We start from the raw sequence: 8,118 nt of genomic DNA on the forward strand, positions 1-8,118 counted from the left end.
GTGATTGCTGAGAGGGAGAGAGGGAGTGAAGAGGGAGATTCGCTCTGTGTCTGACCCCGGGAGTGTGAAATTGGACGGTGTGGAAGCAACTTTACTCTGTTTTCTAGCGCAGTTAGTATGTGCTGGGACTGTGTTTTGGGATCTTGACTCAGTGTCTGATCCCGGGGATGTGTTTTGGGAGAGTGTGTTAGGAACTTCCCTGTATGTCCTCCAACAGGATAATTTTATGGGAGAGTGCATAGGGAGCTTCAGTCAGTCTCTACCCGTCGAGTCTGTGTGATCAGACGGTACGGTGTGAACTTCACTTTACAACTGTTACCTGGAATGTGTGATGGGCCGGTGTGAAAGGATTCCCATTCTGTGTCTGACTACCCGCGGATGTAATTGACGCTGAGAAGAGAGATTCACTGTTTATTTTTCCTATTTTGCAGAGCAGACGATGCGGCGAGGGAGCTTTGTTCTGACTCTGCTCCAAAGAGTCCTGAAATAAATTCAAATGAGAAATTGAGATGTGTGATATATTCACACCAGAGTAACACTTCCTTCACTCCATCCCATTTCATACTTCTCGGCTCAGACACACTGAGAAGCTCCCTCCTCACAGCCTTACAACATTCTCCTGGGGTCAGTCACAGACTGGATTTCCCTCCAACCCGACCCATCACACACGCCCGGGGTGAGACACAGGGACAATCTCCCTCCACACCGTCCCATCATAGACTCCCGGGATCAGACACATGTTGAATCGCCATCCAAACAGTCCCATTACAGACTACAGCTGTCAGACACTGTGACTAACTCTCCACCCCTCCCCCCCATCACACACTCCCGGGGTCAGACACGTGGTCAACTCCTTGCACAACGTTGGAGTTACTGCTGCTCACTTCCACCGGATATCGATTTCTCGTTTCTGAGCTTCTCTACGTCTCTGTGTGTACAGGCCGGTCGTGTGGTTTAACAACATTTCCTCCCAGTGACTGGAAACTCACCAGCTGTGCACAGCCCGCTTTCCACTCCCCCACCCTCCTCTGTTCTACCTCTGATCTCACGTACACTTTTTATCTCTGAGACAGACACACTGTTGGAGACTACAGGAACGCTGAAAAACTGGTGATTGGTGAGAGGGAGAGAGGGAGTGAAGAGGGAGATTGACTCTATGGCTGACACCGGGAGTGTGAAATTGGACGGTGTGAAAGCAACTTTACTCTGTTTTCTAGCTCAATTATTATGTGCTGGGACTGTGTTTTGGGACCTTGACTCTGTGTCTGATCCCGGGAAGGTGATTTGGGAGAGTGTACGAGGAATTTCTCTGTATGTCTGCCAACAGGATAATTTGATGGAAGAGTGCATTAGGAGCTTGTCTCTGTCTCGACCCGCCGAGTGTGTGTGATTCGGGTGGTTCGGAGTGATCTTCACTTTACAACTGACGCCTGGAATGTGTGGTGGGCATGTGTGAAAGGATTCCCATTCTGTGTCTGACTACCCGCGGATGTAATTGAAGCTGAGGAGACAGATCCAATGTTTATTGTTCCTATTTTCAGAGCAGACGATGGGGCGAAGCAACATTATTCTATCTCTGCTCCAAAGCGTCTTGAAATAAATTCAAATGAGGAATTCAGATGTGTGATATATTCACACCAGAGTAACACTCCCTCCACTCAAACTCATTTCATACTTCGGGGGTCAGACACACTGAGAATCTCCCTCCACACCGTCCCATCACACACTCCCGGAGACAAACACAGAGTGAATCATCCCACACACCGTCCCATGACACACTCCAGTGGTCAGACACAGAGTGAATCTCCCTCCACACCGTCCCATCACACACTCCCGGGCTCAGACACATAGTGAATCTCCCACCACACCGACCTATCACACACACCCGGGGTCAGACACACAGTGAATCTCCCTCCACACCGTCCCATCACACACTCCCGGGGTCAGACACAGAATCAAGTTTCCTCCACAGATCTGTGTGTATAGGCCGGTCGTGTAGTTTCTCACCGCTTTTCCCCAGTGACTGCAAACTCATCTTCCCTGTAAAGCCCTACCTCTCGTCCCCCCCCCCATCCACTTTTCTGCCTGTGGCATTAGACACACACTTATTATGTCTGAGACAGACACACTGTTGAAGACTGTTCACACTGTTGAGGAACGCTGAAAAACTGCTGATTGTTGACAGGCAGAGACAGAGTGCAGTGGGAGATTCGATCTGTTTCTGAATCTGTTACTGTGTTATCGGACTGTGAAGCGTCGGTTTAGCTCTGTGTCTGACCGCGGGACTGTGCAATGGGACGGTATGGAAGGAACTGCACTAATGTCTGATCCCGGGAGTGATAGTTCGGCCGATGTCGAGGCTCTCTCTCTCTCTCTCTCTCTCTCTCTCCTCTCTCTCTCTCTCTCTCTCTCTCTCTCTCTCTCCTCTCTCTCTCCTCTCTCTCTCTCTCTCTCTCTCACACACACACACACACACACACACACACACACCCAGACACAGACACTAAACTGCTACAGCACATCGCCTCCCGCACCACCACCCCTTTGTCCACTTCAATTACCCCATTTCAAAAGCCCCCATTTCCTTTCACTTCCCCCTTTGCTTTCAGTGGAGGATGTGATAGACAGGCAGAGGAGAGAGAGGGATTGGAGGAAAAAGCAGAGAGTTGGAGAGAGGGGCGAAATTGAAGCTCTCCAACAATCCTCCCTCCATTCCATCCCAGATATTGTCCTCCACTTCTTGCAGTGATACCCTTTTCTGACCCCTGTCACTCACGACTATCTTTCCGCCAAACCTTAACCTTCCCCTCACTCCCCCTCCCTATGTTTCTCCCAACTCGCACTACTCCTCCCCGCGCAACTCTCATCGCTACAGGCCACCCCCATCACACTCTAAATCTCTCTCTTCCCCAGCGCTTCCTCCCTTTGCTCTCGGCTCCTGTCTTCATCAGCTGCTCATCCGGTGTTTGCTGGTCTCGTTCTGATCCACTTGTCAACACGGGCTTCCTCTGACAACGGTTACTTCCCCTCGCTGAGCTCAGAGACGCAGCGGACTCTCGACAGGATGGCCAAGAGCGAGACGTCCATGAAAAAGCAACTTGTAAAACCGGACTCACCGTCTCCATCGGGAGGTGAGTGGGGCAGAGATGGAGGGAGGGAGTTTCTGTCTCTTTCTAACCAGTGGAGTGTGTAATGGGGTGTGTAGAGGGACCTTCATTCTGTGTCTGACCCCGGGAGTCTGTGATGGTACGGTGTGGAGGGAGTGTCCCTACTTTTCTGATCACGGGAGAGTGCGGAGGAAACTTCACTCTGTGTCTGAACACGAGACTGTATAACATAAACCATATAACAACCATATAACAATTACAGCATGGAAACAGTCCATCTCGGCCTTTCTAGTCCGTGCCGAACGCTTACTCTCACCTAGTCCCACTGACCCGCACTCGGCCCATAACCCTCCATTCCTTTCCATTCCATATACCAATCCAATTTTAATTTAAATTACAATACCGAACCTGCCTCCACCACTTCTACTGGAAGCTCATTCCACACAGCTACCACTCACTGAGTAAAGAAATTCCCCCTCGTATTACCCTTAACCCTTTGCCCCCTAACTCTCAAATCATGTCCTCTTGTTTGAACCTCCCCTACTCTCAATGGAAAAAAGCCTATCCACGTCAACTCGATCTATCCCCCTCATAATTTTAAATACCTCTGTCAAGTCCCCCCTCAACCTTCTACGCTCCAAAGTGTAGTCTGTCCCTCATTATGGGACAGAGTGAAGGAAGTTTCACTCTGTGCCTGATGACGGCAGTGTGTGATGGGACGGTGTGGAGGGAGATTCACTTTGTGTGTGACCCCGGGAGAGTGTGATGGGACGGTGTGGAGGGAGTTTCGCTCTGTGTCTGACACCGGGCGTGTGTGATGGGACCGTGTGCAGGGAGCTTCACCCTGTTTCTGACTCTCACTATTCTGTCCCCAGCTAAACCTTGTGTATCGTATGTGGAACTTCATTTTAAATCCCACTCTGATCCCCGGGTCCGGACGAATGGAGGTCAGTTTCACTTTGTTTGTTTGACACTGTTCATCTGATGTGAATCTTCCTGTCGAGAAATCTCATCCCAAGCGCACAGTTAACCCTGATTTTTCCCTGTTAGACAATAGGTCAGTAGCAATGCGTGCGAGACTGGATGAGAGACGGGCTCTATGGGAAGGTCGGTGAGGAAGGTGCGCACTGGGAAGGGTCAAGGCGGAGGCAGAGCAACAGGCGGGGTTGTAGAGAGGGAGGTCTGTGGAAAGGAATGAGAGACGGGCTCTTTGGGAATTTCGGTAAGGAAGGAGCGCTCTGGGAAGGGTCGGGGCGGAGGCAGAGCAACAGGCGGGGTGGTACAGAGGGATGGCTGTAGAAAGGAATGAGGAGTTTCTCTAGGTGGGGTCGGTGCAGAGAATGCCATGAATTTTTTTGTGTGGTGGGAGTACCGCGAGAGGGGGTTAAATTGGGGACACTGAGGAGGGGAGCTGTCTGATGGGGCGTGTGCGGGAGCAGGGAGTGTTGTGGCATGGCCGGTGAGCAGGAAACACCTTGGGAAGAGTGGCAAGATTCAGTGAGGAACTGACCCCGTTCCAAACCAACACTCTCATCACGCTCTCTCCTCTCTCTTCCTTGTCTCCCTCTTTCTTCCCCTGTCTCTCACACACTGATGCTCACTCATCCTCTTTTCTTCCTCCCTGGCCCACTATTTCCTTTCCTTTACCTACACTTTCACGCTTTCTCCCCTTTCCCAACCCTTCTCACTGTCTTTTCCACATCTCTCCCGTTCTACGACTCCTGCTCTCTCCGTTGACATTCCCCTCTATCTACTTCCCTTTCCCCACTCTCCCCTTCCCCACTCTCTCTGCTCCCTCTCTTTCACATTCCCCCGCTTACCCCTCTCTCCCTCTCGCTTACCCCTCTCTGCTGTCTCTTCTCTCCCTCTGTGTCTCTCCCCCATTCTCTCCCGCTGTCTCAATCTCTCCCTAATCTGCCTGTCCGACTCTCCCTCCCAGATGGCCTGACCTCCCCCTACTCAGAGCTGAACATTCGGAAAGACGAGCCGCTCATCGACGAGGACGAGAATCCTCCCATTGCCTCAGGACCCGGAGGGCTGCCGACTACTCCACAGACAGGTCAGAGTTCACAGTAGTGACGCCATTCTGGAATCGTCAGGTGTCATTTGCCAATTGTTTCCAATTTTTAAATCAGCTGGTTGAAACTGTAGGTGGGTGAGTTGGTGAATTGCACCCGATGCGAAGATGGGTGCTCTTGTGGATTATGTTGGAAAGTGGCAAAAAAAAAAAGAGTTCATTGTGACAGAGATCAGTCACAGATCCATCTGGAGAATGGAAGAGTTTAGTCCGTCATGTATCCGATGTGAGGGAAAAGAACAAAGCGGGCAAACAATAATACAACTGTGAAAAATAATAAACTCTGAATCCAGACGGTCAATTCCCCGTGTGTCCCCTGTATCATAATTTTCTGGATAAGCCTCCCCCGAGGGACACAGTCAAACACCCAAATGAAGTTGACGGAGACAACACCCAGAACTCCAACTTAATCAATCGCATAGGAGAGAGTAAAACACCTCAGGAATCAGTCAGACACTTCTCAGCCTTTGCCGAGTCAAGGAATTTGGACTCTAGGCGATTACGGCTGAAAGTGACTGATGATGCCAGTGACTTGGATTAATTCTCATGGACCTGATGGAATGCAGCCTCGGGTTCTGAAGGAAGTAGGCGGAGAGATTGCCGAGGGATCAACAATGATCTTTCAGGAATCGATAGAGTATTTGGATTTTCAGAAGGCCTATGACAATGTGCCGCAAATGGGGCTGCTTATGAAGATCAGGGCCCGTAGAGTTACAGGGAGGTTTCTAGCACCGGGTGAGCATTTGCTGATCGGCAGAAAAGAGAGTGGTCGTGAAGGGATACTATTCTGGATGCCTGCCGGTTACCAGTGGAGTTCCACAGGGGTCGGTGTTGGGACCGCTGATTTCTACAATGTCTGTCAAAGATTTGGACCATGGGATTCATGGACTTGTGCAGAATTTGCCGATGATACAAAGATAGGTGGAGGAGCGGGAAGTTTTGAGGAAACAGTGAGCTTACAGAGGGACGCAGATAGTTTAGGGGAATGGGCAAAGAAGAGGCAAATGGAATTCAATGTTGGAAAATGAATGGTCATTCATTTTGTTGTATGAAATAAACAAGCAGACTATTATTTAGATGGTGAGAGAACTTAAAATGCAGATTTGCAAAGGGACTTGGGAGTACTTGTGCAAAGGATCCTAAAGCTTAAACTCCATGTTCAGTTGGTGGTGAAGAAAGCGAATGAAATGTTGACATTCAGGTATAGAATATAAGAGCAGGGATGTGATACTGAGGCACCAAAAGGCACCCGTGAGACCACACTGAGAGTATTGTGTGCAGCTTTTGGCTTCTTATAAATACTGACATTGGAGAGGGTTCAGTGAAGATTCAGGAGAATGACTCCAGGAATGAGAGGGTTGCTGTATGAGGAACATCCGGCAGCTCTTGGGCTGTATTCCCTGGGGTTCAGGAGAATGGGGGAGGATCTCAACGAAACTTACCGAATCTTCAAAGCCTGAACAGATTAAATATGGAAATATTATTTCCAATGGTAAGCGATTCTAGGACAAGTGGCCACGACTTCCGGATTGAAGGACGTCCTTTTAGAACTGAGATGCGGAGAAATTAATTTTTTTTCCGAGGCTGTTAAATCTGTGGAATTTGTTGCCATAAGCGGCTGTGAAGGCCAAATTATTGGGTGCAGAGAGAGATAGGCTCTAGATTAGCCCGGGCATTAATGGGTATCGGCAGTAGGCAGGGGAGTGGGGAAGAATTGCTTCGGCCCATGATTGAATGGCGGGGCACGCGATGTCCCGAATCGCCTCCTTCTGCTACTATATCTGATGGTCGCATGGTCGTGTGGTCTGTCCACAGCTGCGCATGAACAGGAGTCGAAAGTGAAGATCGGAAACAGACCGTACCGTCTGATCTGCCTACTCTGCCTAGTTACGTCCGCCCTCATCGTGATTGTGGCCGGTCTCTGGATCCATGGTGAGTGGAACGGTCTCCGGGTGGAGTCAGACCATGAAAAAGAGAGTGGAATACATTGTTATTGTAAAACACCACAGCGACACTGACATGCCGCTTACCGTAACACCGATTAAAACCAATCACGGACACACCCCTAACCGTGCTAAAGACGGCCTTTACCGTAACACGACCAAGACTCGTCCTGACACCGACACGCCATTCACCATAACATCAACAACGTTGTCACGGTCACGACCTTCACCGAGACACAGATACACTCCTGACCGCGACACGGACACGACCATCGCCGTGACACACACATCGCAGTCACACTGACTGGAACATGCCCCTCACTGTGACATCGACATGCCCTGACCGTGTCGCTGATAATCTCCACAACCGACACCGAAACACACCTCACAGTGACAGCGACACGCTCTTCACCGTGACACTCAGATAACGTACACCGTGATACCATCACGCTCCTCAACGTGATCCCCTCCGCACCGGCCCGTGACGAAGACTCAGAAGTCACAGTAACACCACTTACCGAATCAGTATTGGCCCTCACTGAGACAATTATCCACACCTCACCCTGACACAGGCAAATCCCTGAACTGATACCGACACCTAAATTCACAATGACACTGACATTGACGCCGTCGGACATCTCAGTGTGACACTCTCACACACACGGTGGCCATGACATGTCTCTCACTGTGACACACACATACGTGAGAACAGCACTCCGTGACACAGATATTCCACCCACGGTGACACCACAAGGCCCCTCATCTGACATTTTCTTCAACTTAGTATCGAGATACACTTCATTGTGACCCGGTACACCTCTCGCCGGGGCACAGAAACACCTATCACAATGACACCGAAACGTCCCTCACAGCAACCTGGACATCCCCCGCAAGATACAGAGGCAGTCTCCATGGTAACAACAACAAAGCCTTCACCGGGACATTGATAACCCCTCAGAGTGACAGAGACACGCCCCTCAATGTATCGCCG

The 8,118-nt window shown here is 50.2% G+C and overlaps 1 long non-coding RNA gene across 1 annotated transcript; it reads left to right on the top strand.

Annotated features, from left to right (window-relative positions):
- Positions 1-3,986: 3,986 nt before the first annotated feature.
- Positions 3,987-7,100, top strand: LOC140723747 (uncharacterized). The gene is made up of 3 exons (XR_012097956.1): positions 3,987-4,054; positions 5,047-5,166; positions 7,000-7,100. It is a non-coding gene; the product is annotated as an uncharacterized lncRNA (long non-coding RNA).
- The last annotated feature ends 1,018 nt before the right edge of the window (positions 7,101-8,118 follow it).

The sequence above is a fragment of the Hemitrygon akajei genome, unplaced genomic scaffold (assembly GCF_048418815.1).
Source record: "Hemitrygon akajei unplaced genomic scaffold, sHemAka1.3 Scf000132, whole genome shotgun sequence".
Lineage (NCBI taxonomy): Eukaryota > Metazoa > Chordata > Chondrichthyes > Myliobatiformes > Dasyatidae > Hemitrygon > Hemitrygon akajei.